The sequence below is a fragment of the Solanum pennellii genome, chromosome 1, assembly GCF_001406875.1.
Source record: "Solanum pennellii chromosome 1, SPENNV200".
Lineage (NCBI taxonomy): Eukaryota > Viridiplantae > Streptophyta > Magnoliopsida > Solanales > Solanaceae > Solanum > Solanum pennellii.
The window spans coordinates 30,893,887-30,903,476 of record NC_028637.1 but is presented as its reverse complement, the minus strand read 5'-3'; the positions used below and the strand labels follow the sequence as shown (position 1 = coordinate 30,903,476).

Genomic DNA, 9,590 nt, shown 5'->3' with positions numbered 1-9,590 from the left:
ACATATCATTCGCTATTAAGAGTTTACTACGAATAGCATAAACCATAACCTACCTCCACCGAAGATTCGTGATCAAGCAAGCAAATTCCCCAAAGCTTGTGTTTCCTCTTTGTTCGTTCCTCTCTTTCTCGTTTCGACCCTCTCTCTCTCTCTTTGTTCTTTCTATTTTTCTTATTCAAACCCTCTTTATTTTACCCTAATTAGCATATAATTAGGTATAAAAGATGGCAATAATAACCCACTAATTAACTCAAGGTTACCTCTTTTAATCCCCAAGTAATTAGACTTATTAACATTAACCCACTAACTTTATAATTAAAGCAGGAATAGTCCAAAACGCCCCTTAAATTACTAAGCAGAAATCCGACCCAGCCTGGGATTACGCAGCCTGTGACGGCCCGTCGTGCCTGCGACGGTCCGTCCTGCTGCTCAGTCACAGAGTTCAGAGACTCAATTTCCATGAAGAGTCTGTGACGGTCCGTCGTTCCCACGACGGTCCGTCCTGCCATGTCGTCACGAAGTTCAGAGAGTCGATTTCAGTACCCAAATTTCAGAATTCTAAGTGTTTTGGAACGAGACCCCCTCGACGGTCCGTCGTGCCGATGACGGTCCGTCGTGGGTTCCTTCGACTCAGACAGTTTTTCCAGAAATAAAATCTGCTGCTTAAAACGACTAAATAGGTCGTTACATAAGGACTTCATTTTGTAAACATTATGAAACACACACACACACACACACACACACACACACACACACACACACACACACATATATATATATGATACATTTATTAATTGTTCCATGATACATTATTGTAAATTATTCCCTCTGTTCCATTTTATGTGAGGTAATTTGACTCGATACGAAGTATAAGAAAGAAATGAATACTTTTAAAACTTGTCATCCAAAATGAATGATAGATATTTGTGTGGATGTAAATTATTTCGTTAAGGATAAAATAGATATTTTATATTGGACTAACTAAAAAGGAAAGTAAGTCACATACATTGAGATAGAGAGAGTATATGAAAATGTAACTTAAACAAAATGTAGATAACAAAGTAACTGTATAGTGTACAGTAATTCTCTATCACAGTTTGTGAAGTTGTAGATCACAATTTTTTTACCACTTTTTCTATAATGGTTTTGCTGTGAAACAATTGCAATTAATGCTAAAATACAAACAAACATTATATTAATTCCATCTATCAAACGTTATCGCTAGACTTAATACAAAATAAAAATATTATATTTATTCTAGCTATCAACCTATAAGAAATTCACACTGCATAGTCTCATACGGAGAAAGTTCCCCTAATCAAAGATTTTTTCATACTCAGGGCTCTAAGTTGAGACGCTAATTAACAGAGGAACAATCTCATCCGCTGATTGAATGTTGTTATACTCAATTTACTGTATGGATGGATGTTGTTATACTCAAATTATCGTCTCCATCTCTTTTGGCAGCTCATATATTTCGTATTTGCTTGGAATTATTTTCGGGATAGGTGTGGTGATTTTGTGCTTCGTGCTGCTAGTAGAAGATCTTGGTCTGTTAAATATGACATGGGGATATCAGAAGGAAGAATTCGCTTATCTTGGATGTCATTGGTGTTGGACAATAGGTTAAAAATTGGTGATGTCAGTGTATTTGAATTGATAAGGGCACTCAACCCTTTTTAGATGTCACTATATATTTTGTGCAGCCGAGAGGAAACCAAGGCATAAAATAGTTCGATGTTCTCAACCCAAAATAGTCCACACAAGGAAACTATATCTTGAAAAGAAGCAGCAAGGACATTCTGATTGTTTCAACATTATAAGAATTTAAGGTGAGTTAATAGCTAATTATAAAGTAGTGTATACTAAAAATGATAGCCTTATCTTTTTACAATTCATTAAAGGTACTATTTTATTTTTCAAATATTTATTAAGACTGATATAGAGTCATCACTTAATTATTATAGAAAAATTAAGAAAAAACGGGTTTCAATAGATTAAACTAGGGAATCAATTTAAAATATTTGAGGGGATTCAGGGTTCTAATAAGTATTTTAGGAAGGTTTTAAAGGCACCTAAATTATCCAATAATGTGGTTATCCGATAATTAATTTGTTTGGTTAAAAAGAATAACTTGTCTTGAATAGAAAATTTGAACTATTTTTTATATAGTTAGAATCATTTTAAAAAGGACAATGGAAATATTGCCCTACTAAACGAGATATTTTCTTGTAAAAAACATTTTATTTTTTAGTTCATTTGAAGTTGACCAATTTTAGTTAAATTATTTAACGAAATGGACGTCCTTCGAGGATTTGAAATTTTTTACCTTAAGGCTTACGACAAATATTGATAAGTAATTAAATGCGGTGATATAAAGAGGAAGAGAGAGAAGAGCCCAAGTCTTATTTCTGTCCGCCTGGGCCAATACTTGGACCACTTTTTGTTTTGGGCCAAAGTCCCAATTCTTGCCACCTTTGTATGTATCCCAAGCTAAAATTTTGAAATTTATCTCTTTGGGCCTTAGGACCATCTTCCACTTTTCCTAAAATTCTAACATGGTAATGATAATAGCAAAAGACAAGGGAATTAGACCCCAAAATAACAAAAATACAAATTTGACAATATTTCCAATTCTCATCCGATTCTTCTGTGCATTGACTCTTGGGGACCTGTTCCTCATTTCCATTGACCGGCTGACGCAAGAGACAATGTTAATAGGCTTCTGTGGCCAAATCTAGATGCAAATGAAGAAGTATTTGAGTCCGAATAGGATTTCACCACCGATCACGTGCATTTCACAACAAACAATTGTGCGTCAACATTAAATTCAATTGAAGTACATGTTTAACTAAATGAACCTATGCATCGACTTTTGGGACCTGTTCCTTGTTTCCATTGACGGACTGACTCAAGAGATAAGGCTATTGGGATTTTGTGACCCAATCTAGATGCAAATGAAGAAGCATTTGAGTCCGAATAGAATTCCACCACCGATCACATGCATTTCACAACAAACATTTGTGAGTCAACATTAAATTCAATTGAAGTACATGTTGTTTAACTAAACAAAAACAAAGCAGAGGCATAATAAGCAAGGGTGAGGGCCATTCACAAAGTTGAATTTAAGATCATAATCACCTAAATATAGAAGATGTACCACAAACTAGCCTAGTTTATAACTAACAATTACGCTCATCAAAACTGTAAGAGAATAACTTTAAATTAATCGAGTTCCAAGTAGATTAATCTTACCAAAACCAAACAACAAAACTAAAAAACATAACATTTTGTAATTGAGAAAAAATCATGGAAAAGGAGAATGCATTATGACCATTTTTAGAATAAATAACATGCTAGGAATATCCTTCCAAATAGCTCAACCAACAATCAAAATGAGATCAAATAACAACAATATGTTCTCTTAACAAAACATTCAGATTTCAGAAGCATTTCAAAGTAATCTTACATGAACAAAATAAGAACAAATCATTATGCTATCACACATATTAAATTGATTAGAACTCGAACAACTAAGGCTCAAGACATGCTGGACATCATATTACACTATGGCGAGCATAATGAAAGGCGGAGACTCATAAAAAATCAATCCATGATCTTAAACATATAATCAACTAAATGAACCCTCATACAATAGCTCTAACAAGATTAAGCCTAAGCTAAATCAATAACAATATAGATCCGAAATGAACGGTTCTGATACTAAATGAAGAAGAGATCATAATCGACTCCATGAAACTAAATTAGGCTTAAACAACTTCCCCCATGTTCATAGTAAAATATTGTACGAGCTATGATGAAATAAACAAATCATTATAACATACAAATACCAAACACTTCAGAAATCTAACAAGAACAAGTCATAAAGCAACACAAAGGCAGTCAATAAGCTGATTTAATACTGAAACTAAAACACCATCAAAGACACTTCAATATAAACATAGAACAGCAAAAAACTAATTAAACTGAAATCAAGAAGAGCAATCACCTCTTTCCGGGCAGCGAAGTGGAGACAGTGACGAGCTAGGATGAACAACAATTTTTCAAACAAATGGAAACTCGAACACATACGATCAACAAAAATTCTGTGCAAAACCTCAGACACGGAAGAACTTGAGAGAAACAGATTCAAAACGAAATAAAAAGTGTGATACTCCGACAAAACTAAGTTTTCCGCTTTGAACGTCTCACTATATTTTCCTTTGATTAGTCTTTGCTTGAAGTATCTATCATTATTTCTCTAAAATTTTCGACTAAAAAAAGTCCCCCCGTTTAGATGAAAAGAAAACACGTTTATATAGTGGGAATCTGAGGTTTTACCTTTTGGGGGAAAAAGGTATATTTTGGGTGAGAACAAGGGCAGATTTGAAACCCTAGAATCAAGTCTCAATTAAAATTTTCCAAGGATGAAGGAACAGCTGGATTGAACGAGAATTTAAACCAAACCCGCACAAAATTCAGACAATAGGGGCAGCGTGGAGGGCTTGGAATGATCGATCGTCCTTGAGTTCTATGTGGCTTTATCTCCAAGCGAGCATGGACGACCAGTCACAGCTGGAAGGATTGAAAAGAAAATTGATCTACTATATAAGTGTACTGGTGAGGAAGAAATCAACACGGAAAAGAGAAACACATCTTCTTTTTCATGTATTTTGACGGAAAAGGCGTCGTTTGGAGATATTGTTGCTGCCCTCGTGGACTCACCCTCGCATGAGGCGCGTCCAGACGTCGGTGGTGTGGCTCACGAAAGTTGTCGCAGCTTCTCGACACGGTTTGTTTTTTGTTGAAGAAGAAAGGTTGGGTCGGGTTCTTAGGTATGGGCTGGAATCCAAGGAAAAGGAATTGAATTTTGGTCTATCAACACTTTCTGAATGCAAATGGGTCAGTTAGGGAATTAAAAATGTGGGCTAGGAAATTATTTCAGTTGAATGCAGGGCCCAAAAATGCGTTTAAGGTTAGGTAATAGAATGACAACTAGGAAATATCATTACAAATTGCAAATTGGGCCAAGCTAATTAAAGACTTAGCCAAATTGTGATGTAATTTGTGAAGAAATTAAATAGGACGAAGTAATATTAATTAATTAATGATTTTTTTTTATCTTAATGAAATAAATTAATCAAATTTTATTATAAAATGATTAAAGCATCAACTTATATCATAACTATAATTAAGACTAAAAAAATTAATGAAAATTTTAACTTAAAAGTGTAAAATCTTTTTGTGACGACTTCAACTTCTATTTGAAACTCCTCCTCTTGAAATATCTATATAAGAATGACAATTTGTGAGCATAAAAAATACAACATCAACCATAAAGGAAAAAAAAAAGAATTTCCCTCCTTTCATAATATTCTTTGAATATTTTTGCGCATTTGGTTTTGCACAACCTCAAAACTCTTAGCCACTAGTGCACATGTTTGAGAGTAACTATGAAACCTTGAGGAGCGACCGGCTATAACGATTTGCATCGGAGTCAAGCCAAAATCGCTTTCAAGGAAATGGCTTGCCACGACACAGTATTTGTGATAAGTTCTTTACTACGTTATAATTCCAATCTAATATCAATATTGTAGTATTTTTCCTAACAGTATTATGTTTTCTAAATCTTAAGTGTTGGAGGACAAATAAAGTATCACAAACTGGTACAATCTGCACTAAGTTTTATTTTATTTTCAAATAAAATGTTTTTGATTTCATTTTATCATTACAAAAAAAAATTACCACTATCACTAAACATCAAAACTCCATTGTTAAAATATATATGGAAAAATTGTCAAATAATACTATTAGCTATATATTTTTTAATAAAGAATTTCCTAGCTAATTCATGTTTTTATTATAAATATTACTAATTTATTGTTATATTTGATAATCGGCTCCAAATAATTCTTCATTAGTTGTTTCTACTTTCATTGTCCAAATCTAAGTTGCATATTTATTTTCTTGGTACACTAAAATAAATCTCCAAAGGAAAAAAAATTCTGACATGTGAAATTGCGTAAATGTTCTAAGAGAAAAAACATCATATTATTGTTGGTGTCTTTCCAAACTAGAAATTCTTCTTTATTTTAAAAAATAAAATAAAATAAAATTAGGGTTAGAGAAAGTGAAAATGTAGGAGGGGATTACAAAGTAGAAGTCGAACCCTCACCAATAAATTGAAACTTTTGCTAGTCAATCAACAGAACTACTAAGATTCTTCAACTAGCAATTCTTTGTATGTAATGATCATTATTTCTCAATTAGTCTGTAGGATTATTTACAATCTCTCTTCAAATGCATAATTTATTCTTCATTACTACCGAGTGTTTATAATTTTCATTAATAGCAATATGAGGGTCAAATTATATATATATATATATATACTAGGTAAACTAACCGCGCTTCGCATGGTGGTAAACTTCATCTATTAACTTGCGTCTCTTTTGAGTTTAATGAAATAACATATGACCATTTGAATTGACATCTCAGCAACTCCTTCAAAATCGTTGATGGTACTAATTTTCATTGTCAAAAAACATTGTTACTTCACTTTTTTGGTTTCGAATAGTACATTCAAAACATGTAAAGCTTCGCGAATTTTAATCTAATATAAGAAAACATGTTTGTTTATGTTGGGTGTGACTAATTTGGATCCATGAAAATAGACATTTTAACTTCAATACTATATGCATATGTTTGTGACCTTTATTTGATAGAATATGAGAATGTTATGAAACTGACGTCATTATTTTTTGCGGGATAATATATAGACATATACTTAAGCTTGACTTCAAATGTTAAACTAAAAAATACTCTGATTTCGAGTCTCTATATATAAATGCATTAATTCATGTCCTCCATGTTAATTAAACACTGCATTCTGTAAAATGATACTCTTGTAATGTATATAATTTTTTATTAAGTAGCAAGTGAATCATTAAAAATTTGGTAAAGCACTGGCTATCTTAATTCTTTTCAAATATAACCGAAAATACCATTGGCTAAAAATATTTCAATTAATACTTTGACAATGCAACTATTTTCTATTTCACTTAATAAAATAGTTTATTTGCCTCAAATTTTTTCGCTATCTTCCTCTATATTAGATATGAGTGAATTTGAAAATAATGTCCTTAATTTACCACACAAATGCTTGAGCGTGGTTGCACACGTGAAAATAATGACGACGACTCTACCGGATGAAACATCTTTAATTTACAAAAGTTTGTCAATATGTTACATTCTTAGTCTATTTGGTTTAACTGTTTTGAGAAGAGAGATCTATATTGAATAACTATAATTTTATTTGAACATGAAACATAAATAGGAAAAAACATGAAAACAAAACAAAAAAATTATCAATTAGTTATATATAATAATCCCTCACAAATTAATGAGATTCGAACATTATAACTACTTTATAACAAAGACTACAAAAGAACAAACAAAGAGAGAAATTCCAATTAACCTTCATCGTTTCAACACTGGACAAAGATGAAATAACATATTATTTTTGACATGTCTTACAATTGTAAAAGATAATGCAAAGTAAATAGTCACTACCTCACTTGAGGATAGTAAAATTGCCAAGCTTCATGCAATGCGGCTATGCATTCAAATTTTAAAGGTTCAAGTGCACTACTTCAAATTCCTTGAATATGTTAGCTTAAATGCCAACCACTATTTCTTTGACCTTCATTTCTTTTTGCTTGTTATCTTGCTTGATTATCTCAAACTACATCTGACCACAACGACCCCATGCTTTTCCAAGTCCAAAACTACGGACTGCAAAATCACTTGTTAACCGAAACAATCTGCCTTCACAATTCAATGGGCTTCAACTGTAAAAATTCAGACAGAGCAAAAGTTACACAAGAGTAAGCAAACTGAGAAGCTCCAAATATCCTTCTTTCACTACGTATGCATGTTTATGGATTTAGTAATGGTCTTTATTAATTTTACCCATGATGGATATGTTTTTGACTTGGTACAACATTTACAGTAAAGGTATCTTGTATGGCCAAAGAAAACGCAAAATGTATGAGATATACCTCGTCTCGTCTGACAATTATATAACATACATTCTCGAATTCTTATTCTAAAGTTGAGATTCCCTCTCGCTGAAGCTGATTATTATCGACATACTATATTAGATACGCAAGAAAAATTACAAAAATGAACATTGCCAAGGAGGGAATAAAACCTCTTGCATCTCCTACACTTATGCATCAATGATCATAAAAAAACACCTAAAAGCTGGACAATTTGTAGCAATGCCAAAAAATTAAAAATGAAAATTGTGTGAATTTTAATCAAACCTATAGCAAATCATGTAATGAACTCTAGTTTACTCTTCGTTTTCAAAACACCATTGTAATATTGTGCAATAGTTGTGAGTTTCTAGGGTACATTTTAAATTGAAAGTACATGATAAAAAAATGTGGACTACTTTGTAGATGAGTCATAAATGTGATAATTAATAAAAACTTACATACATTTTCATTGCAAAATAATTATTTGGATGCAGATTCAATGCAACCCAAATTCCGCTCACGAAAAAAGTGATTTCTACTTACTAAAAATAAAAACTACTCAATTGATGAAGGGTGAAGATCCTTGTTACCCAGAATAACAGTTGTAAAGAAAAATATATAAGGTAGTAGGTATTTTATTGAGTAAAAGAATAAACCTTAGATTTTAATTGTACATTCATTTTTCTTTTTTGAAAGCATATGAGACATTGACCTATAAGTAAAGGAAAAAGTCTTTGTAAATTTACATAGAGAATGAAGATGATGAAAATTTACCTAAAGAATCAACATAAAGTTACCCGCGCTTCCGGCGGAAATCTAATAATACTTAAAATCTATCGGTCACTAAAACTAAAATACTCTAGATACATAAAAAATTTATAATGTAAACAAAAATGAAAATTATTACATCTTATCATTTCAATTTAATTACATAAACATAAATTAATGACGGTAAAATAAATACCAAGATCTCTAACATAAGCATTGTGTCACTGAGCCACTTAACCTGAGCAATGTACATAAATATAGAATTTTGAAGAAGAAGATAAAAAAAGAAAAAGAGGTTCAAGATTTTCGTTGTTTTAAAATTAGAGGAAACACTTCTATTTATTGAAAAGAAATGGCAGTGTAAACAAATATTTATTGTGCCTTATCGGAAAGGTTATGACTATTTGGAAAAGTTGCAACCCTTTATAAAGGTCACAACCTTTCATAAAAGTCACAACTTTTCATAAAAGTCGCAACTCTTCTTTATAGTCGCAACTTTTCATAAAAGACGCAACTTTTCATAAAAGTTACAACTCTTCATTAAAGTCGCAACTATTTATAAAAGTCACATCATTTAATGAAAGAAGATAACTATTTTTTGGGTAAGTATTCATAAAAGACGTAACTATTAACAAAAATCACAATTTTTCATAAAAGTCACATATTTTCAATAAAGGAGAAGGCTATTTTTGTAAATAAATAAATTTAGAAGGAAATTCTAGTTTGTGGCTGCGCCACGTAGGCGGGCCTAGGGTTCTCTTTTATATAAATATATGATATATA

At 31.9% G+C, this 9,590-nt stretch overlaps 1 long non-coding RNA gene across 1 annotated transcript; it reads right to left on the bottom strand.

Moving 5' to 3' along the window:
* Nucleotides 1-2,375: 2,375 nt before the first annotated feature.
* LOC107011540 lies at nt 2,376-4,801 on the bottom strand. Its single transcript, XR_001455905.2, has 2 exons — nt 4,010-4,801; nt 2,376-2,947 (listed from the first exon to the last, which is right to left on the bottom strand). It is a non-coding gene; the product is annotated as an uncharacterized LOC107011540 (long non-coding RNA).
* Between the last annotated feature and the right edge of the window lie 4,789 nt (nt 4,802-9,590).